The sequence below is a fragment of the Lemur catta genome, chromosome X (genome assembly GCF_020740605.2).
Source record: "Lemur catta isolate mLemCat1 chromosome X, mLemCat1.pri, whole genome shotgun sequence".
In the NCBI taxonomy this organism is placed as follows: Eukaryota; Metazoa; Chordata; class Mammalia; order Primates; family Lemuridae; genus Lemur; species Lemur catta.
Window position 1 is genome coordinate 60,528,586 of NC_059155.1, and position 23,585 is coordinate 60,552,170.

Below are 23,585 nucleotides of genomic sequence, written 5' to 3' on the forward strand. Positions count from 1 at the left end.
TAGAAGAGGTGGAAACACTTCCTAACTCATTCTTTGAGGCCAGTATTACCTGATATCAAAGCCTGAGAAAAACATCACAAGAAAAGAAATCTACAGAACAATATCCCTGTGAATATAGATGTAAAAAAACCCTACCAAGTACTAGTAAACTGAACCCAGCGGCATATCAAAATGATTATACATCATGACCAAAAATGCAAGGTTATTTCAACACATAAAACTCACTGAAGGTAGTATACTGCATTAATAGAATGATAGGAAAAAACACATGATCTCATGTGTTTTATTATTTATTTATTTATTTATTTATTTATTTCAAGATATTATGGGAGTATGAACATTTTGGTTACATGTTATGACTTTGCCACACCCAAATCATGATGGATTTGGGGTGTGCCTTTTCCCCTCTACAACATTCACGGCATCCATTAGTTGTGAGTTTACCCTCCCCCACCCCCCTAATCACTAGAGAATATTACTACTGTGTGAGCACCATAGTGTGGATCAGTTAGTGCCAATTTGATGGCAAGTACACATGGAGCCTATTCTTCCATTCTTGTGACACCTCACTTCGGAGGATGGGCTCAAGCTCTCTCCAAGAAATATAACAGGTGCTAGATCACCGTCGTTTTTTATGATTGAGTAGTATTCCATTGTATACATATACCATATTTTACTAATCCACTCAGGGGTTGACGGGCACTTGGGTTGTTTCCACAGCCTTGCTATAGTGAATTGTGCTGTCATGAATATTCGAGTGCAGATGCCTTTATTGTAGAGTGACCCTTGTTCCTTTGGGTAATGCCTAATAGTGCTATTGCTGGATCAAATGGTAGTTCTACTTGTAGCTCTTTGAGGTATCTCCAAATACTTTTCCACGCAAGTTGCACTAATTTGCAGTCCCACCAGCAGTGTAAGAGTGTTCCTATCTCTCCGCATCCCCACCAGCATTTGTTGCTCTGGGATTTTTTGATAAAGGCCAATCTTACTGGAGTAAGGTGATATCTCATTGTGCTTTTGATTTGAATTTCCCTAATGATTAAAGATGTTGAGCATTTTTTTATATGTTTGCTGGCCATTATTCTGTCTTCTTTTGAAAAGTTTCTGTTCATGTCCTTTGCACATTTATTGATGGGGTTGTTTGATTTTTTCTTGTATTATATCTGTACATATTTATGGGGTACATGTGATATTTTGTTACATGCATAGAATATGTAATGATCCAGTGAGGATATTCAAGATATATGTCACCCCAAGTATTTACCATTTCTATGTACTGACAACCTTTCAAGTCCTCAGTTCTAGCAATTTTGAAATGTACAAGATACATGGTTGTTAACGAGAGTCACACAGGACTGAACCGTAGTGGTTGCACACTTTAACTGCTGAGCAAACACAGACACAGTGCCCTTGCAGACAGGCTACGAGCTGACAGCATGACTTTAACTCATCTTTACTCTCTTGAGACCAGTTCAAAGTCTGGAACACGCCCCCAGCCCCATCTCTTGCACACCCTCCACCTCCAGCTGTAACACCTTCCACTTCACCGATGGACTTCCTCATCTCTTCCATCTGACCTCACCACTCACATTGCTGACCCGTTTTTCTGGCCTCACTGATTCAAGCTCGGGGCTGACCTCTTCAGGGCCCAGAGAGTGACTCCTTCCTGCCTTTCCCTGACTACACAACTCATGCATCCAATTTTCATGGAGTTCCTATATCATGGGACAGAGTTAGGTACCCTAACTGATAGCCTTGGCCCCCTGAGGTCCAGGACATGGTGATACGGTGGGCCTGGCTAGGTTCAGGCCCTTTGGATGGCCTGATAGTGCAGGGCCAACAGAGCCATCCCTTCTAAGGGATCTCGAGTCAATTCTCCCTGACTAGGAACAAGACTTTTCTTCACAGTTCAAAGAAGGCTCATTTCAGTTATCAGATCCTGGTCTATTTCATCTTGGTTTCTTCCTGATATATCTCACTTGTCACCTCTGGTACCTTTTTTTTTTTAAGTTTTCATTTGATATTTGCTAATCATTGAAATCCCTCCCCCCACTTTTTCCATTTTTAGGGTAAATAGAGGTCCTCCACTATCCCTTATATAAAACTTTTAGGAATGGCTGTGTTGAGGAATTTAGAATTTTTCAGATTTTTGAAGGATACTATGTGCATGTACTATAAAGTATACAACATCGAACAGGATTTGTGGCTGTGACTATAGTCACACCAAGTGGGATAAATCAAAAGCATAAATAGTCTCTTATCAATTTGAAATAGGTTTTCTCACAAAATTACAAAAAGTAAAACATACATTTGTTTTGAAAGCTTTTTCCATTTTGAAATTGAGGATTAAGGGTGGTAGAACTGTATTATGTTGTACAAATTCTAGAAACGACTATTAGAGAAATTGGGTATATTAAGAGAATATGGCTTCTTTATTGTTTAACAAATGATTTATTTTTCTAATTTTGGAGACAGCACAGGGACAGTTTTGTAGGTAGTACAAAGAAATATGAAGTAAACAAACGGCTGATAACAAGCCAGAAAAAGGAAGTAAAACAAGTAAGAGACGAGACAGCGGGTTAAGGGAAGATAAGCCTGAATTAGAGGGAACAAAGATAAATATTGGCTGTCCAAAGAAGGAACTTATTAAAGGAAAGGTAATAGAACTTGGAGGGAAAAAATGACTTCTTTATAACTTTGAGAGCATAGTCAAGAAATTTTCTTAGAAGATTACTTTCAAATGTAAATGTTTTTACCCACAACCATAAGTCCAGGTAAAAGAAAAATATCACGAGCCTGGTCACCCCTATTAATCATCCTGGACTCTAAATTTTTCAGTGTTCAGTAAGGAACCGTTTTCAAGCGGAAGCACTTGGACCTCTTTCCAGTTAGGAAGCCAAGAAACCCATTGGAAGTTGCAGATAAGGGTTCTCAGTGTGCTCTAGGCATTCTGTGTTAAGGGTCCTACAATAATCAGCATGGCAATGATTGAGAGGTAAGGGAAAGTTGCCAGTTCCCTGAATTGTAAATGTAAGAAAACCCCAGGATTTTATTTCACATTGGGTTGGTTCTTATTTGACACCATCTAGATTGTTCCTTACACTCAAAATGTTGCTTCAGTCAAAATGTGGTCAGCTTATGGAAAGATGTGGTTAGAAGGGAAAGAACTGTTATCAACAAAACATGAAATTCTGCAGTTTGAGGATGGTGTTTCATAAAAGGGAGAAGATGTTTCTTCTATTCTTCAGCTCTTAACCACTATTTTGGTTGTTCTAACAAGTTTTAAGGTGGTAGAAGATCTGTAAACACCTCCCCCAATGATCTATTCAATAAATGGTTTCTCTTCCAGGAAATAGTCAAAGAGGCACAAGAGACAGATAATCCACCAATCACACACTAAACTCTTCAATTACAGAACTACAATTTCAATTTCAAGGGGTGTTTATTCCTCAAGTATAGGGGGAAGAAAATGGAGTATCTCTTTAATAACTGAGACGATGTCCTATTATGTTGAATCCTTAGCCTGGAGCACACAATAGGCTCTAAATGAATACTTGTAGTGCCAACCTAAAATCAACAAAAGGATCAGAATCTAGTTTAAAGTTAGTTTATTCAAACACAAAGATTGAGGACAAGCTGCACAGGAAGCACAGATTCCAAAGAATGGAAGTCAATGTTTCAAAGTGTAGAAGTTTGGGATCATTTATACAGACAAAGTTCAGGGAATCTTAACAGAATTTTAACATCTTTCTACATAAGGCTTAATACATAGTTACAATGATCTGATTAGTCGAGGTGGCCTTTTTCTTTCAGGAAAAGTATATTTAGCATTCAACACTGAAGATGTAATAGTCATGAGGTCTTGGGCACCATCTTGTCTGAGTTACGTACAGGACAATAGAGGCAGATAATTTATAACAAAGATTAGTGATTGGAAGAGGGACAGGTCTAGTCTCTGCTCTCTCCTAGTCATTTACAAAGAACGAAGAAGAGAGTCAATCTATAATCTAAGAAGCAGAAGTTGTATACATGCTACATGACTCAGTTTCCAGGGCTTAACTTCCCCCTTGGCATAAGAAATTTGGAGGGTCCAGAAACTTTATTTTCTTTTACAGTAGATTGACTAGTTTTCTGGTCAGGGAAGATATGCCACTATTCCTATTGCAGGCCCTGGCCTAGATCTTGCAGAGGACAAGGACAGCTTAATGCTCAGGGAGGGAATGAGATCCAGTTTGCCATAATACAAAGCTGAATAAATAAAGATTTTAGCCAACGTGCAAAGGGCGGAGCAGCGGAGATGCACATAAGGTTTACTTCATATGTTGCGGGAGCTCTCATTCTCATTTTAGCACCTGCGTTTCTCAAGCAAACGCCCTTCATAGGGTGTGCAAAAGCAGGTGAGCCCAGAGAACAGGAGTGGCAACAGGCTTGGGGGAGAAGTCAAGAAATAGGGAAATCCAGGGGGTCCTTAGGCCTATCCTGAGTTCGAAAAGAGGATCAAATGCCTTTAGTGACTTTCTCCTCCTTCTTCCAAATCCCTCAGGATGTAAAACTGGCTGGGGAGGAGACTGTTAACATCACTGAAAGAGAACCTCTCCTTGCTCCAAGGCCCACAGCCTAGGATCACGGCCTAGGTATCACATCTGACCACTTCTGGAAAACAACCCACCCCTGCTCCCTAAGAAAAGAACACCATTGGTCTATGTGTGTTCTTTTATGACAATACCATATCTTTGTGATTACTACTGTATTGTAGCATAATTTGAAATCAGGAAGTGTGATGCCTCTCACTTTGTTTTTCTTTCTCAAGATTGTTTTGACTGTTTGGGATCTTTTGTGGCTTCAGATGAATTTTAGGATTGTTGTTTCTAGAAACCCAACTATATATGGTCAACTAATTTTTGACAAGGCCACCAAGAAGACACAATGGGGAAAGGAATGTTATCTTCAATAACTGCCAGAAACATCTATGGTGTTGGGAAAACTGGATACCCATATGCAGAAAATGAAACTGGACTCTTATATTACAGAAAATCAACTCAAAATGGATCAAGGACCCAGACATAAGACCTGAAACCGTAAGACTCCTTGAAAAAACAGGGGGAAAGCTACTTGATATTGGCCTTAGCAAAGATTTTTTGGATATCACACCAAAAGCACAGGCAACAAAACCAAAAAATTAACAAGTGGGACTACAGCTAACTAAAAAGCTTCGGCACAGCAGAGGAAACAATCAACAAAATGAAAAGGCAGCCAACGGATTGGGAGAAAATATTTGTGAACCATATATCTGAGAAGGGATTCATAATCAAACCATATAAGGCACTCAAGGAAACCAAAAACATTTCACCCAAAATATACTTTTTTGACATATCTTGAGATGGCAATTCAGAGGGCCTAGAGAGAGGAATAGCCCTAAAAAGCTGCCTTTTATGGAGGAGATTTGCATCTGCAGAGAAAAATGTATCTTCAGGAAATATAATAAACAGCCAGGTTTTCTCTGAGGCCCTCCCCTTTCAGGGACTTAGCAAAGACTACCTCAACTCAGACTGCCATCTATTCTTTCTGAGACCTGCTACCTGTGAGGTTGGATCTACATAACAAGACCCCTTGTGCCCTTTGCCTTTCTTTCTCACTCCTGCCCATAAGTTGTCTTGCCACACTCCAAGCCCCTATTCTTTCTGTAACATCAAGATGGTATAAAAGATCAATCATCTGGCCCTTTCTTTGAGTTTTCATATTTTATATCGTTCCCATGCACATATGTACACATTAAGAATTTTTTAATGTTTTTTTCTCCTATTAATCTGCTTTTTGTCAGTTAATTTTCAGTGAACCTTCAGAGGGTAAAGGGGACGTTTTCCCTCTTGGCCCCTACAGAACTCAAGAGCAAAGAAAAAAAAAAAACAAAAAACAAAAAACACCCCAAATAACCCATTTAAAGAATGGGCAAAGACCTTGAACCCGAATACACATTTTTCTAAAGAAAATGTAAAAATGGCTAACAGGTATATGAAAAGGTGCTCAACACTACTAATAATAAGGCAAATGCAAATCAAAACCACAATGAGATATCACCTCACACCTAGTAGAGTGGCTATCATCAAACAGTGAAAGATAACAAGTGTTTGCAAGGGTGTGGAGAAAAGGGAATCCAGGTACGCTGTTGGTGGGAATGTAAAGTGGTACAGCCATTAAGGAAAACGGCATGGTTCTTCCTCAAATAATTACAACTAGAATTACCACATGATCCAGCAATCCCTCTTCTGTGTGTATACCAAAAGGATATCCATGTTCCCATATTCACTGCAACATCATTCACAATAGCCGAGATATGGAAACAACCCAAGTGTGGTGCCGGTGGGAAGCTAAATGGATAAAGACATAGTGGCAGATATACAATGTAATATTAGCCTTTACAAAGGAGATAACTGCCATTTGCAACGACACGGATGAACCTGGAGTACATTATGCTAAGTCACATAAGCCAGAACCAGAAAAAGACACTGCATGTTCTCACTTGTTTTTGGAATCTAAAAAGGTTTTCTCTTTTTAACCCACTACTTAGAGCTGGAAGGAAACGCGGAGATGTAGGTCAAAGGCACAAACTTGCAGTTACATGGGTTAGATAAATAAGTCTAGAGATGTAATGTACAGCAGGAAGACTATACTTAACAACATTGTATACTGAAAATTTCCTAAGAGAGCAGATTTTAGGTGCTTTTACTACACACACCGAAGGGTAACTATGGAAGGTAATGGATACGTTAAATCGCTTACCTGCGGTAATTATGTCACTACGGATACGGATATCAAAATATCTGCTTGCATACCTGAACTGTAGGCGAGGAAAGAGGGAACCCACAAGGCAAGGGGAGGAGCTGGGCGACCCAGGAGCCAAGGCAGCGAGAGGCCCAGCCGGGACCCTGGAAACAGCCGGATTGGAAGACCTGCCGCGCTCGGCGGCGGGCGGCGGCGGCGGCCTCGCACGGGCTCAGCGCGCAGGCGGGGGCGGGCCGCGGCGCGGGCAGGGCGGGCCCTCGGCGCCAGCCGCTCGGGCGCGACGCCGCCCACACTGACTCTCCGCGCCTTCCTCGCTGGGCTCGGGCTCCCGCAGCCCAGAGAGAGGCTGGGGCGAAGCGAGCCGGGCCGCACGGGGCGGGGCGGGGCGGGGCGGGCGGCCGAGGTCCGCGGAGCGATGCGTGTAGCTGCTGCTGCTGCCCGCGACCCGCAGCCTGCCGGCCGCGACTGCAGACCCGCCGACCATCGCGGCGCGGCGGGAGGCGCGCGGAGCCCCGAGGTCGCGAGTCCCCGCGCTCCGGCTCTCCGGACCCGCCTGGGGTCCTCGCCTGCGGCGGGGCGGGCGGCAGCGGCGAGCGGGCATGGCTTCGGCGGGCAGCGGCATGGAGGAGGTGCGCGTGTCGGTGCTGACCCCGCTGAAGCTGGTCGGGCTGGTGTGCATCTTCCTGGCGCTGTGTCTGGACCTGGGGGCCGTGCTGAGCCCCGCCTGGGTCACGGCTGACCACCAGTACTACCTGTCCCTGTGGGAGTCCTGCCGGAAACCCGCCAGCTTGGACAGCTGGCACTGCGACTCCACGCTCAGCAGCGGTGAGGGCCCAGCGCGCCGCGCCCCCTGCCTCCCACCCCCTACTGCCCCCACCGGCTGCCAGGACAGCCACCTCCTCTCCCCCGCCTCCCTCAGTCCCCAGGCCATCCCACCCCATCCCGGCCCCTCGCGGAAACTAGGGCTCCAGCCGGCTCCCTAGCGTCCACCCCCACCCCTCCCCACTCCTGGTCGCTGAACCTAAAGCGACGTCCCACGCCCTCTCCTTCCTCCCGTGGCCATTCCTCCCGCTCTGGAGTGACACGTGCGCTATTTTGGGTAATGGTTATCTTTTAAGGGGAGAACCATGTGGCTGTGTAAAAAATGCAACGCCTTCCACACCCCTGTGGGAGGAAAAAAAACAGACAAGAAACGCCCCAACTCCACGGAGATGCAGGTTCTCTGCTCAGTCTTCTCCACTCTTTTCTTCTTTTTCCCCTCCTCTCCCAAGGAGGAATTTGTCTAGGTTTACCTCTTAGTGCTCACATATCTGCCTGTTCTACTTCACCTTGTCTGGGTTTTCCGCAATTAGTTTCAGTTGAGATTTTGTTTCCTTAAATTGTTGAAGGATATGGAGAGTTGGGAGAGGGACAGGCTTACTCTCCTTTGTGGTCTTTGGTTGTGAGTTGCCCTTCCTTCTCCTCAACCCCAAGTATGTCTCCTCTCTGGCCAGGCCCTTATTTGTTTTTGTTTTGCAAGAGTTCCTCACAGATGCTTGGAACTTTACAGCTTATTCAGCCAGCACTAAAAGCTGCAAATGGATTCACATGGACAGAGCTAAGGCCTGAATTGGATCTTGGAGTGGAAACAAAATCCTATAAAGCAGCGGGCCCCCAACCTTTTTGGCACCAGGGACTGGTTTCATGAAAGACAGGTTTTCCAGGGACGTGGCGGGGAGCTCAGGTGGCAATGCCAGCAATGGGGAGTGGAGCAGCTTTTTTCGTAAATTTTAAAGTATTTAAATGTAAATTTTAAAGTATTTAAATTTTGTACTTAAAAATATCGTTCAATAATATAACGTACTTTTAGAATAATGCATTCAAACAAGTACTTGCCTTTGCTTTAAAGGAGAATGTTAAAAGTAGGATGAAAAGTCATTAGCTTTCTGAAAACCATAGAATACCTAAAATTTATATTCCGTGAAAAAATACAATGTGAAAAACCAGATTTCATGTTTTAACTATATAAGCCGTATCATACATTAAACATTCCATGATATTTGATTATAGGTGGTGATGGTTCTAAATAACATTTAGGTCACATGTATAAATGGTGCTTTATGCTATCTAGTACATATAGTATCATGATTGGTCAAGGAATATGGCTACTTTAAGACAAAGCCAATTATGTTAAAATGCACAGGTATACATACATTCACACAAAAAAATGGTGTGAAGCTGTATTAGAGTGAGACACAAGATGTAAATGATTGTTTTCTAGCACATCATTTGTTTAGCATCCAGTATTATTTCCATGGTGCCCAGGACTGAATCTTTATACAGTGGCAACCTCTGGTAATGTAATTCCCAGCTGTAGAGCAGTTCTGTAGAATTTACACCCCTGCCTTGTGCTTTCCCATCCCTGTTCTCCTTGTGTAGCATGTGGTCCAAAGAGAGGTGAAGAGGACTATTCCTCACAGAGAGGGGAAAGAAGTCCAAATATGTGTTTTCTTTTGTATGAGAAGCAAAACGTTTTAAAGCACGGTCAGCCATCCATTAGCTTTCTGCCCACCTTTACTCTGATTAGGCATAGTAAGGTAATGATGTTATTAATAACTTTGCAGAACAAAGCCCGTGTGAAACAAATCCTTCCCCCTTTCCAAGTTAATAAATCCTCGCTCAGCAGAGTCCTATAGAAATGGGGCCCTCAAAGACAGACCAACACATAGGAAAAGGAACTTAGCTCTCCTACCCACAGAATATTATTAGATGCCACTTTTAGAGTTCTTCACAAAGGTAATTTTTAGTTGATAGCAAAGCACACAATGTAGGAATGAAGATTTCAAGTATACATCCAAAAGGCAGGCAAATATATAAGGCTTTTTTTAATTGGCAGCATACAGTTTTTTCATGATTTTCAAAGCTACTCTTCTTCAAATGTGCAGACTTCTTTGCACTCATGCTCAATATTGTCAAGTGCTTAGAACCGGGTCTGGCAAGCCCTCAACCAATCGTCGTTATCATTCTGACTGTTCCCTCTGCCTAGAATGTTCTCTGCTCCTAGTGTTAACCTAAATCCTACCTGCTCTTCAAGGTACTGCTTAAGTACCATCTTCTGCAGGGAGCTTGTTCTGAGTAATCTAGCCCTCACAATTTTGTCCCTAATAATATATTTTATATTGCTCATCATCATTACATGTATGTTATCTCATCCTACCAACTGTGCCAAGACAGGAGGCAATGAGACGAAAATGAGTGAGACACATCTAGGTTCAAATCCTAACTCTACCACTTTAGATGTATGTATGTGCAAGTCACTTAACCCATCTGACCTTCGGTTTTCTATCTGAGAAAGGGAACAGTAATCTTTACCTAGCTAGGTTATTGCAGGGATTAGAGATCATATTCTCAAAGCACCTGGGACACAGCCTGACACATAGCATGTGGTTACTGAATAGTAGATACTATAATAATGGTCATTAGCCCAGATTTGTCCTTTTTCATGGCTCAAGAGTACTTGCACCAAGGGTACTGAAATCTTTCCATCCACTGTCAAGGTTCTGCTATACCACTCCTTTCCCACACTGACACGTAGCTTACAAAGGCTCCTTACTCTCTCTAGGGTTTCTCCAGGAGTAGGAAATAATCCCAAAGGAGGCAGAAGGGGGAAGTAGGGCCTTTTGGGACACTGGGAGAAAATCAAAGGGTGAGAGGAGAAAAATACACAGGGAACTGGAGCCAGAGCTGGATCCTTCTAACCCTAGTTTGGGAAAGGAGAGGGAACTATCTTTAGGGTCTAATATTTGGCCTATTATTATTTCCTGAATAGCCCTAGACTCAGAGTCAGTCCACACTTGCATTCAAATCCTAGTTGTGTGACCTTGGGCATGTCACTTCTCTGAGTTTACAGATTCTTTATCTGTAAAATGGGGAAGATGACCATCTCTTTCTCAAGAGTTATGGTCTGGATTAAATGTAGTTCTATATGTGAAATCAATCAGCATTGTATCTGCCATAGATGTTCTATAAACCTTTAAAAAACAACAAGGACCATTTATTGACCACTTAAGATGTGCCCGGCACTAAGCACTTCACATGCATTAACTGGTTTAATCATCACTCCAACCTTATGCAGTAAGAGCCGTTATTATCCCCACTTTACAGATGGAGAAACAGAGATGCCGAAAGCTCAAGTGATTTGCCAAGAGCACACAGCTAGTAACCAGCAGAGTCGGGATCAAGACTCAGATCCTCCAGCTCTTTCTATGATACCACACAGCCCCTCTTCCCCAGAGAGAGATCTAGCTCAAAAAGCTTATATACCTGAGGCATTCCATAGCCATTCCCTCAAGAAGGAATCAGAAAAGGAAGGTCTTAGTAGCTCTAGAGTTGAAACCATCCCCTCTCCCTAGGGAAGAGATATGAGGAGAAATAAACAGAGAGGTAAGAAAATGCCAACTACCAACTGTGCAGCTCTAGGACTAGATATGGAGGCAATGACCCCAGCACTCGCCCTTTCTTCTAAGGCCAACTCAGGTACTATCATTAAACACACTCCCCATCATTCATTATTCCAAACTGCCTTTCTTAGGAAGCAAAGGGAAAGGGATATTGAAAAAAGAAAGCAGGACGGGGGGCAAGGGGGACAGCAGCCATGGGTACTGGCTGTACCTACCATGGAAGTTGCCCAGGATGGAGAGATGGCTTAGGAGAGAGCGGTGTATCCAGCTAGCTCAGATTCTCATTGACAACCCTTCCAGCCAGCGTCATCCCTTAGCTGGGACCCACCTGCCCTCCAGTCAAGACCTGGGGCAAGGGGCCATCAGCCCAAAATCCTAAATGTGATCCAAGGGGCTCAGGCACAGTCAGGTCCCAGTTCCAAGAACAGGAAGGAGCAGCATTGAAGGCAAGGTATGGCAATCAGCTTTCTTGGGCCTAGATGTGGCCACAGCCTTGGGAAACGAAAGCCAGTGTCAAGAGCTAGACAGGAGTAAAGACACTACTCCAGGAACCAGCCAGCACCCAGGTGGCAAAGGGAAGGATGAAAGGCAGTTCCAGCAGCATAAACGGCCCCCCTGCTCCCTACTCCAACCTCTTCTGAGCCCTGGCCCACCCCCTCTACAGCTCAGAGGCCAATAAGGAAGCTGGGCCCCCAGGCATTGCTAGAACTCAGGAAAGGAGTAAGGAAATGATGTTTGGGAAAGATAAAGCGGGTGTCTAAAAAGAATTTTTAAAAATACACGTAAGTGAGAGAGAAAAATACCCCAGACACATACACTTAAAAGAATTCCTGTGCTTCCTGGACTGAGTTGACCCCACCCAGCCATCTCTGCAGGTCCTCTGGGTCCCAGAAAAGGAAATCCCAGGTTAGCCAGGCCCAGCAGCCTCCAGGTCCAGAGGAGTAGCACTGCAGCTGATTTTACATAGCTGGGAGCAAGTGACTTAGAGATTTTTCTAAGGTGAAGGTCCTGCTGAGATACCACGGCTCACAAATATTGTGGGCCGTATTTGCAGGGTCTGTACTTCCCATGGGCACTTGAGCAGATCCAAAGAAAACTCAATTTCACACCTCAGACTCCAACTCCAGAAAAGGTGCCATTAGCAAAGATGGAACAGTGGTTCTTGGGGTCAGCGTCCCTGGATCTGCTATGAATTCACTCCGACCTATGGTAACGTACTCTCCCTCTCTGGGCATCTGTTTCCTCTCTGCAAAACAAAACATTGAACTCAGGCGTCACAAATGACCCTTCCAGCTATAGCATGCTATAATGTAGCAGCCCTGGGCCCCACCTGGGGCTCCAAATGATGCCCTCACTGATCAATGCAATAGCCAGAAACAGAGCAGCCCCACATGGATTTGTTGTACCCCACAAGCCCAAGCTCAGGCATTAGATTTTAATGTTTCTTGGGTTTTTAGAGTTAGGGTTTTCCCTTCATTAATACTCCTGATACCCACTCCAGTTTCCCTTGGCCTCTGGCCCCAATTCCAGGTGTCTCTTTTTTGTCACCCTTCTGCAATCTTGCCCCTGTTTGGCAGATCTTGCTATTTCTGACCCGTCCTGAGCCACCCTAATTGCCTGCAGCAGTTTCCAGGATAGAGTCCCCTTTTCAGTGTTCACCTCTGTTATTCTGGTCCCACTGACCCCTAGAGGCAAGTTACCTGTCTCCTAACTTCCTCGAGTGGTAGCTCAGACCAGTCCTTTCCCCAGCCACTCCTGCCGCGATTTTGCACTGACTTCAGGCAGGTCCCTGTCTGAATGGGTGTGGAGGTCAGTGGGGAAGCAGGGCATTCTCCAGTGGGTCAGATCATACTGCGCTCGCTGGCCAGGTGGATGCAGCCGTCCCACACTCTATTCTCTATTGTTTATCTCTCACTCTCCAGAATTCACAATCCTATCTCCTATGCACTTTTTTTGCTTCCTGTGTTGTGTGTTCCATGGTGTTTCTCTGCAGTTTGATGACAGTGTTCTTTCAGGGGAGCGATCCACTGGTGCGTAGCACACCGCATTCTTCACCACTTTCTCTGGGAGCAGGGAGCCAGGAGGTCACCTTTACTCCACCATTTTTCCTCCTCCTATTTTGGAACTTTTTGATAGAGGCCATTCTCACTGGAGTTAGGTGATATCTCATTGTAGTTTTGATTTATATTTCCCTAATGATTAGAGATGTTGAGCACTTTTTTATATGTTTGCTAGCTATTAGTCTGTTTTCTTTTAAAAGTTTCTGTTCATTTCCTTTGCCCATTTATTGATGGGGTTGTTTGATTTTTTCTTATTGATTTTCTTAAGTTCTATATAGATTCTTATTATCAGCCCTTTCTTGGATACGTAGAAAGCAAATATTTTCTCCCATTCTGTAGGTTGTCTATTTGCTCTAATGATAGTTTCCTTGGCTGTGAAGAAACCTTTTTAATTTGATCAGGTCCCATTTGTTTATTTTTGTTGCTGCTGTGATTGCTTTGGAGGTCTTCTTCATAAATTCTTTACCTAGGCCGATGTCTAAAAGAGTCTTCCCTACATTTTCTTCCAGAATTTTTAAGGTTTCATGCCTAAGGTTTAAGTCTGTTATTCAACATGAGTTGATTTTTGTGGTAGATGAGAGGTGGGGATCCAATTTCAATCTTCTACATGTGGATATCCAGTTTTCCCAGCACCACTTATTGAATAGAGATTCTTTTCCCCAATGTTTACTTTTCTCTGCTTTGTCAAAGATTAGATGACAATATGAGGATGGCTTTATATCTGGGATGTCCATCCTATTCCAAAGGTCTATGTCTCTGTTCTTGTGCTAGTACTGTGCTGTTTTGGTTACTATAGCATTGTAGTAAAGATTGAAGGCTGGCAGACTGATGGCTCCCAATTTATTCTTTTTGCTTAAGATTGCTTTGGCTATACGAGATCTTCTCTGGTTCCATAAGAAGCGTAGAATTATTTTTTCTAAATCTGTAAAGAATGATGGTGGAATATTGATAGGGATTGCATTAATTCTGTAGATCACTTTAGGTAGAATGGACATTTTAACAATATTGATTCTACCAATCCATGAGCATGGTAGGGATTTTCATCTGTGCACATCATCTACAATTTCTTTTCTCAGTGTTTCCTAGTTCTCCCTATAAATATCTCTCACCTCCTTCATTAAGTATATTCCTAAATATTTAATTTTCTTTGATGCTATTCTTAAAGGCGTTGTGTCTTTGATTTGATTTTTGGCTTGACTGTTATTGGTGTAAATGAATGCTACTGACTTGTGTGCGCTAACTTTGTATCCTGAGGCTTGACTGAATTCATTTATCAATTCCAGGAGTCTCTTGGCTGAATCCTTGGGATATTCTAGGTATAATAGCATATCATCAGCAAAGAGTGAAAGTTTGACCACTTCTGCGCCCATTCAGACATGCTTAATTCCCTTCTCTAATCTGATTGCTCTGCTAAGGACTTCCAGCACTGTGTTGAATAGAAGTCGATTTAGTGGTCAACCTTCTCTGGTTACAGTTCTAAGTGGGAAGGTTTTCAATTTTTCCCCATGCAGTGTGATATTGGCTGTGGGTTTACCATATATAGTCTTAATAATTTTAAGCAATGTCCCATCTATGCCTATTTTGTTAAGGGTTTTTAATCATAAAAGTGTGCTGGATTTTATTAAATGCTTTTTCTTCGTCTATTGAGAGAATCATATGGTCTTTGTTCTTGCTTTTATTTATGTCGTGAATTACGTTTATACATTTGCGTATGTTTAACCAGCCTTGTATCCCTGGGATAAAGTCCACCTGGTCATGGTGAATTATTTTTTTGATGTACTGTTGGATTCAGGTTGCTAAAATTTTGTTGAGAATTTTTACATCTATATTTGTGAGGGATATTGGCCTGTAGTTTTCTTTGTTTGCTACATCCTTTCCTGGCTTTTGTATTAAGGTGATATTGGCTTCATAGAATGAGTTGGGGAGGATACCATCCTTCTCAATGTTTGGGAATAATTACTGCAGTATAGGTATGAGTTCGTCTTTGTATGTTTGGTAAAATTCAGGTGTGAACTCATCTGGTCCGTGACTTTTTTTGGGAAGATTTTTTATTGCTGCTCCAGTTTTTGCACTTGATGCCAGTCTGTTCAGGAGTTCTATTTCCTCCTGATTCAGCTTAGGGAGGTTGTGTGTTTTGAAGAATTTGTCCATTTCCTGCACATTTTGTAGCTTTGGGGCATATAGATTTTTATAGTATCCAAAGATAATGTTTTGTATTTCCATCATGTCTGTAATGACCTCTCCTTTTTCTTTTCCAATGGAGTTTATTAAAGTCCTTTCCTTTCTAGTTCTTGTCAATCTATCAAGAGGTCTATCAATTTTATCTTTTCAAAAAACCAGCCTTTGGGTTTAGTGAGCTTCTGTATATTTCTTTTGTTCTCAATTTCATTTAGTTCTGCTCTCATCTTAGTTATTTCCTTTATTCTGCTAGATTTAGAATTAATTTGCTCTTCCTTTTCCAGTTCCTTGAGATGCCTTACTAGTTTGTTGATTTGTGAGCTTTCTGTCTTTCGGATGTGAGCATTTAAGGCCATTAGTTTTCCTCTCAGGAATGCATCTGCTGTATCCCACAGGTTTTGATAGCTTGTGTTCCCATTATTATTTAATTCAAAGAATTTTTTGATCTCCATCTGAATCTCTTGCTTCACCCAGCAGTCATTCAGCAATAGATTGTTTAATTTTCATGACTTTGTGAAGCAGAGAGTGTTTACTTTGGAATTGATCTCTGGTTTTATACCACCATGGTCTGAGAAGATACATGGTACAATTTCTACCTTTTTAAATTTGTTCAGGTCTGATTTGTGGCCTAGGATGTGGTCAATTCTGGCGAAAGTTCCTTGAGCCAATAAGAAGTATGTATATCAGGATTTATTTGGGTGGAATGTTCTGTAGATGTCTGTTAGACCCATGTGTTCTAGAGCTCTGTTTAAGTCCATTATTTCCTTGCTTATTTTTTGTTTGGAGGATCTGTCCATTTGAGACTGTGGGGTGTTGAAATTCCCCGCTACTATGGCAATACTGTTTATCACGCTATCTAATTCATACAGGGTTTGCTTTATATATCTGGATGCTCCTGTGTTGGGTGAATATATATTAAGAACTGTTAAGTCTTCTTGTTGGATTTTTCCTTTCACCATTATATAGTGACCATCTTTGTTTTCCTTTACTTTTGCCATTTTAAAATTTATGCTGTCTGAAATCAGAATCACTACCGCCACTCTCTTTTGGTTTCCATTTGCCTAAAAGTTTGTTTTCCAACCCTTGAGCTTGAGTCTGAAAGCATCTTTATGGGTTAGATGTGTTTCCTGGAGACAGCAGAGGCTTGGCTTATAATTTTTTATGCACTCAGCCAGTCTATGTCTCTTCAATGGACAATTCAAGCCATTCACATTTATTGAGAGGATTGGTATCTCGGGTAGATTTCCATTCACCTTATTGGGTGAGTTCTTATTGGTTTGTTTTACCTCTCACACCATTGTGAAATCTGGGTTTTGGACTTTAACTCTTGAGTGTTTTTAATTTGGTGGTGTTCAATGTATATTGTGCTGTTCAGTGGACAACGCAAGTCTGAGTACTTCCTGCAGAGCAGGTCTGGTCTTCGCAAATTCCATCAGTGATTGTTTGTCTGGGACAGTCTTTATTTCTCCCTCATAGATGAAGCTCAGTTTTGTCAGGTAAAGAATTCCAGGTTGGCCATTATTCTGTTTAAGAAGATTGAGGATGTGCCCCCAGTCCCTTCTGGCTTGTAGGGTTTCATTTGAAAAGTCTGCACTTAGTCTGATAGGTTTTCCTTTGGAGGTTATCTGTTGTTTTCATCTTACTGTGTGAAGGATTTCTTCTTTCATGTTTACTTTGGCCAGTCTGATAATTATGTGGTGTGGTGTTTGACTCTTCACGTTGAGTCTCCCAGGAGTTCTGTGTGCTTCTCTTATCTGGATATCTAGGTTTGTGGCCAGGCCAGGCCTGTTTTCCTCCAGTATTCCAAGAAATAGATTTTCCAGCCCTTGTGTATTTTCTTCTTCTCTCTCCAGGATGCCTATAATTCTTATATTTGGTTTCTTTTCATAATCCCACATTCTTGTATGTTCTGCTCCTGTCTCTTGCTTCTGTGTTCTTTTTCTTCATCTGATTTGTTTAGCACATATGCATCATCTTTAAGCCCTGAGATTCTCTCCTTTGCATGATCTATTCTAGTTTTAAGGCTTTCCACTGTGTTTTGAAGGTCCTCGAATGCCCCCTTCATTTCCAAGATTTCTGTTTGTTTTTTTCATGATATTTCAATTTCTTTAGAGAATTTTTTCATTTCTTTCCTGTATTGTTCTCGTGGTTTCTTTGTATTACATTTCTATTTTCTCTTCAATTCCATTGAGTTTCCTTACAACCCATTTTTGGAATTCTTCCTTTGTCTATTATATCATTTCATTTAAATGAGTATTGATTTTGAGGGTTTCATGATTTCTGTTGGGGGTGACTTTTCTCTTTGCTCTTTCGTATTCCCTGTGTTCTTTCTCTGGTTGTTTCTCATCAGGGTAATTGATGGAGAACTCAGAGTGCTAGGACTGGTCTGTGCCCTTAACTTCAAGCCCCCAGTGGATGTTCCTTAACAGTGGTCGGAGGAGGTGCGCTGGTTTGTATTGCCTTAGAGGTATTTTGGCAAGTTGGGTTACCTCTGACCTGTTGTCTTCACCTCTTGCCAGTGAAGATTAGTGAGTTTGGTCCCCCAGCTTAAGTTCCCATGTGGTGAATCACACCCATGTGTGTATCTCCACTGCGTTCTAGTAGCTTGAGATGGAGGGCACTGTGTTGAGCTATGGGGTTACCCTCTCTGTCATTGGTTGTAGATTGCATGCAGGAGCCATTTACAGAGGTAATCTGATGCCTCTGTATTGGTTTCTGGTACGTAGGTGAGGAATACTAATGCCCCAACCTTCAGGAAGGATCTTGCCACTCCTGAGGATTACTTAGACCCTATTCCCCTTAAAGAGGTGGTGGGAGCAAGGCAGATCGCAGCTACTGCCTACCAGCCTGGGTGTGTGTGCTTCTGTGGTTGCTTGATCTGTGGCTAGGGGGAGTTACTAATATGTTATTCAGGGTTCTTCCACCACACTTTGGAGGCTGCTCCTGATGGGAGAGGTTACTTGGTGCACATGCTGTGGCATCTAGCCAGGATTTTCCTTCCCTGATGGTGAACCCCACTGTTGGCAGCCACCCGGACGTGGAGAGCTGGCCCGAGTTATGATCCTACTAGATGACCTAAGCCAGTCTGACAGGCCGAATTACTGGGCTGTCAACTATTGATCTTCACCAAGGCCCTGCAGATTCATGCCAGCTGCACAGGGAAAGTGGCTTTTCTTGCCTCTGCCTACCTCCAGGGGTGAAGCCGACCACTTTTGGAGCAAAAGTCGCCGTGCTAGGGGGAGCGGTGAGAACCAAGACTGCCCAGCGCCCCAGCACCTGATAATCGCACAGTGGTAGCCTCCCACGACTGGGGAAGCACTCAAAATTCGCCCATGGAAACAGGCCCGGATAGCTGACAACAGGTGGTGGAAGGGCGGAGCCTAATTGTCCGAAGTCCCGTGCTGTAGGAAGGGTGTCGTCGGAAATCGTGGCGCACCACAGCGTCTGGGTTGTGGACCCCCAATATGGTGGCCACCCTCCTGCAGAGTGCCTGCCAGCGCTGGGGGCGACTGTTAGGAATTGGCGGATGCTGCATCGGGGAGCTGAGTCAACAGGACGCCTGTTGTCTCTTGTGTGTCGCTCTCCTGCAATCCCACACCTGTCCTGTCCGGCAAAAGGTCTTGCTCTTTCTGACCCGTCCTGAGCCAGTCTAATCCTCCGCAGCGGCTTGTAGGGTAGAGCCCCCTTTTCAGTGTTCCCCTCTGTTATTCTGGTCTCGCTGACCGCCGGAGGCGGAGGCGAGGTGTGTGTCTCCTAAGTCCTTCCAGCAGTCGCTCGGAACAGTCCCTGCCCCTCCCAGTGCAGTCCTAGCACAGAGCACCCCGAGTTCAACATGCTTCCAGCTATTGTCCCCTCTCCACAGAGCCCAACATCTCCGGCTGCGAGTTTGCACCGACTTCAGGGAGGTCCCTGTCTGAGTGGGTATGGAGGACAGTGAGGAAGCAGGACATTCTCCTGTGGGGCAAATCCCACTGCACTCGCTGGCCGGGTGGGTGCAGCCATCCCACACTCTATTCTGTATTGTTTATCTTGCACTCTCCCGACTTCGGGATCCTGTCTCCCATTCACCCCTTTTTTTTGGTTCCTGTGTTGTGTGTCCCACACTGTTTCTCTACATTTTCACAATGCTGTCCTTACGGGAGGGCGATCCACTCGTGCATAGCAGTTTGAGTTCTTCACCTCTTTCTCTGGGAGCAGAGAGCCAGGAGGTCACCATTTTTGACTCTGCCATTTTTTTGTCCCTCCAAGAGTAAGACTCTTGCTTTTCAAAATATTTGAATTATCAGTTTGGGTAAGTGAAAGACTATAATTTTATAGTAACCAGTGATTGTGTTTCTCGATGAGAAGTGTTTTATGACAATTATTGACTGCTTACTTCTTAGGTTTTCTCTAAAATTTAAAGTTATTAAAAGTAAAAATTCTAGTCAACACCTGTGATTCTATATATCAAGTATACCAAAGAATATGATATGTTTTTAATAAGAAAAATTCTAAAAAAGGCATGAAATGTGTTCTTATTTAAAAAATTATGGATATAGTTTTGTCTAATTCAGAGGTTAAAGGTTGATTGATAATATAAATTTAGGAAGAAAATTAAGACAAGATAGAAAGGAACTAGCGAAGTAAGGGAAAGATGTAAAAAGAGAATGAATATAGAAATAGAATACATTTTATTAAGGAAAACAGAAAGGAGAATAATACTGTATGAGAAAGGATCTTATGTGGAAATTTTTTTGTCCTAAAATAACTGGTTATTTAAGAAAAGGGAAATTTAGGACAAAACAGAAAGCTTAAGTATCTTGTAGATCAGTGGTCCTGAACATTTTTGGCACCAGGGACTGGTTTAATGGAAGACAATTTTTTCACGGACGGGGGTGGTGGATGACGGGTGGGGGTAGTGTTATGGACCAGAGTGAGAAAGTCAACCACGAAAGACTGATTGACATTTAGTGAGTGTTTATTAGCTGGCCAGGGGCACGTTTTCCGGCAGGGAATTTTACCGAACTTGGAGCGTGGCCCTGAGTATGGGTTTTGTGACAACTTATATATCCTTTACCATTGTACCATATGGAACATTAAACATGTATATCTTGGGACATTTTAGGCCATAATTTTTAGGTTTAAGGTTATGAGATTATTTAAAGACCCTCCGGTTTTATTTGATTATTTATTTTAAACAATTGAGTAAAAAGTAAGTAGGTTTATAGAAGTAGATAGTATTAGTTAGAACAAAGTATAATTTTTTACAACCTAAGTAAGTATTGCAAAATTTAACTTTATATAATTGGTCAGTATTGTTAAATTGACTCCCCCTTCCCTTGGACTTAGGACCTGTCTTAGGTCACTTTGATTATTTACCCATTGTACTATGTAGTAGACCTTTTTGTGTGTGTGTGTGTGTGTGTGTGTGTGTGTGTGTGTGTGTGTGTGTATCTGGGGTGGACTCTGGCCTTTTGCCTAACTGAATTTACGTCTGTTTATCATATTTCCCACTGGTTTTTGTTTTGAATTAAATTTTTGATTTTTTATTGTACACATGATGGTAGTGTGTGTGTAACACCATTAACTTAAGATTTTGAATATGTTTTTGTATGTATGATAACAGACAGTTTAAAATACATGGCTTTATTAACAAAGTGAGTAGGAGAAGTACCAGCGGCCTTGTGAGAGAGGATAATAATGTGGTCAGTCAGGGAGACCACGAAAAGAGCCCCTTATATCAGTTGGTGTTTTTTTTGTTTTGTTTGTTTTTTTACGGAGTTTATTACGTACTTGGGCTAAATTTTTTTTAATGACTTTTGAATGGTTTATATAGAAGTAGTAGGTTTTTTTTAGGGCCACAAAATAATTTTTCTTGTTTGAAGAACAGGAGATCCAGTCCTTGTCTGTTTTGTAATATTATTTTAGTTAAGGAGTTTAATTATTGTTTTAATTGACTAACAGATTTTTTAAATTTATTTAAATTTAAATTTATTTGTTGGCTTAAGGCTTTAAAATTTTGGTTACTAGTGATAAGGGCTATAGTTTTTATTGTCATTGATTTAGTAATATTTAATTTAATTAGTAATGGAATTAGTATGGGGGTGGCTTGTTTTACTTGTCACGGTGTTGTTGTTAAATATAGGTGGGTTTTTTGGTTATTTTTTTGTATAAAAATATACCTGTGGTATTATATGAGTTAATATGTAGAGGTCATGATTTTGAAAGATTATAGAGGGGCATATATATGGTGTTTTTCCTGTAGAATACGTGAATTAAGTTTTATTTGGGGTTATTAGTAGCTGTGGGCTAGTTTTATTAGTAGGAGTATTTATAGTAATATTAACTTGGCAAGAGTTTTTATAGGGTGATTTATTTAGTGGATATGTTGGGGGATGGAAATAAGTGTCTTGACTTGTGTAGATTATTTAGAGTTAATTTTGGTTTTTGTCTTTATTTATAAAAATGTATTTTATGTGTTTTTTATTGTTATTTTTTGAATTTTTGATTTGTTTGTCACCAGGCTTGTATTTGTATTAATATTTATATAGTAAAGGGGGTTAGGGTTGAGACATAACCAACAGTCTTGGGTAATGTTTGGATTAGTTTGATTAATAAATTTATATATTGAATTTAATAAGTTTAACAAAGGTTGTTTACGTACAGGATTTACTTTGTCAGGAACCGTGAAAGCCGTGGCTCTCATAGGGGGCAAATGTGGCACATTTGTAGTGGGAGGGGTTAGGGGACTGGGACCAGGACCATAGTAGATTTTTTAATTTGGTCTAATTGGATTTAGTGGCTTAATAGGGTTAAGTTTCTGGATGGTAAAATATATTTTAGGGTCCGAATGTCCCTCAGTGGTAGTATATATTTTAATTTTTTATGTTTTTTTAGATGACTAAACTTATTTTTGTTATTTTATAATTTTTATGATTATGGGGTTGTATGTCCCCAACCGATCATATCCTGGCTATGTCTTTATTAACTGAATATTTGAGTTTTTATTGTTTTAGGAAGATAAAGTTTTGTAATCCCACTTGGCACAGTAGTAGTGTCATCTAGCATGGCAGTAGGAAGGGCCGGTAGAGGGGCATGTATAGTATTGTAAGTCTTGGTGACCTCGTTTTATTGATATATGACTATATTCGTAGGTTGATTGGGGGACTAGTTTACTGGTATTTAATATTAATATTTTTACCCTTTTACCTGGGGTGGGGTTATTATAATTTTTTAACATAACTGACATAAATTAAATTTTAATTTTGGTTGGCTGATAGTGGTATTTTGAGTTACCACGTGTCTATCAATAGTCCGAGTCAGGGTCCATGTGAAGTTTATCGGCCGATGTGGTGTTTTTTTTGTTTTTCAGATCTGGGCGATAAGGAGGGTGGCGAGGATGGCCCAGGTACACGGCTTATTTTTATTTTCAGGGGTTTATTCATAGATTTTACCTGTCATGTTTTGTTTTTGTTTGACTTTTTTTAAATTCTTTTTTAATATGTGAATGATGGATTTAGTTTTGTTTTTTTTTTTTTTGTGACCTTCATGGCTGTTGGGGTGGTGAAGATAAAAGGAAAAGGTCTTTTCCACCTGGGTTTTAGAGTAGTGGGGTGTAGTTTTTTTGTCTACACGAGGTCTCCGGGCTATACCTGGAACATATTTGTTTTAGGGCCAAATTTACTAGAGTTTTTATGTACTGTCCTGACTAAGTCATGGTTTTTTTTGCATATAATGTTGTAATGTCTGTAAAGATTTTGTAAGTGTCAAGTTATTTAATTTAATCAGCATTTTTTTAAAATTTAGGAATGAGGGGCAGGGTTTTTTTAAATATTATTTTATATGGGGTTAAACCCTTCACGTAGGGTGTACATCGTGTTTTTAAAAGAGTAAAGGGTAGGAGGCTTATCTAATTTTTGCCAGTTTTTAGTTTTAGTATAGGTAAAGTTTTTTTTATAGTCTGATTTATTTTTTTTACCTGTCCTGAACTCTGTGGTCTATATATACAATGTAATTTTTAATTGATCTTTAGCATCTGAGATAATAATTGAGTTGTTTTGGTGATAAATGCCGGCCATTTTCGGACTCCAACGTTAAGGGGAGGCCAAATCTGGGAATAATTTTAGTTATTAGTTTTTTTATATCT

At 41.6% G+C, this 23,585-nt stretch overlaps 1 protein-coding gene across 1 annotated transcript in view; it reads left to right on the top strand.

Moving 5' to 3' along the window:
* Positions 1 to 7,169: 7,169 nt before the first annotated feature.
* The window catches only part of LOC123628668 (bone morphogenetic protein 15-like), a 53,900-nt gene continuing 37,484 nt past the window's right edge, over positions 7,170 to 23,585 (top strand). The window contains exon 1 of the mRNA XM_045538553.1: positions 7,170 to 7,608. The gene's annotated coding sequence lies outside the window, so the exon portion shown is untranslated. The remainder of the gene's footprint in view (positions 7,609 to 23,585) is intronic.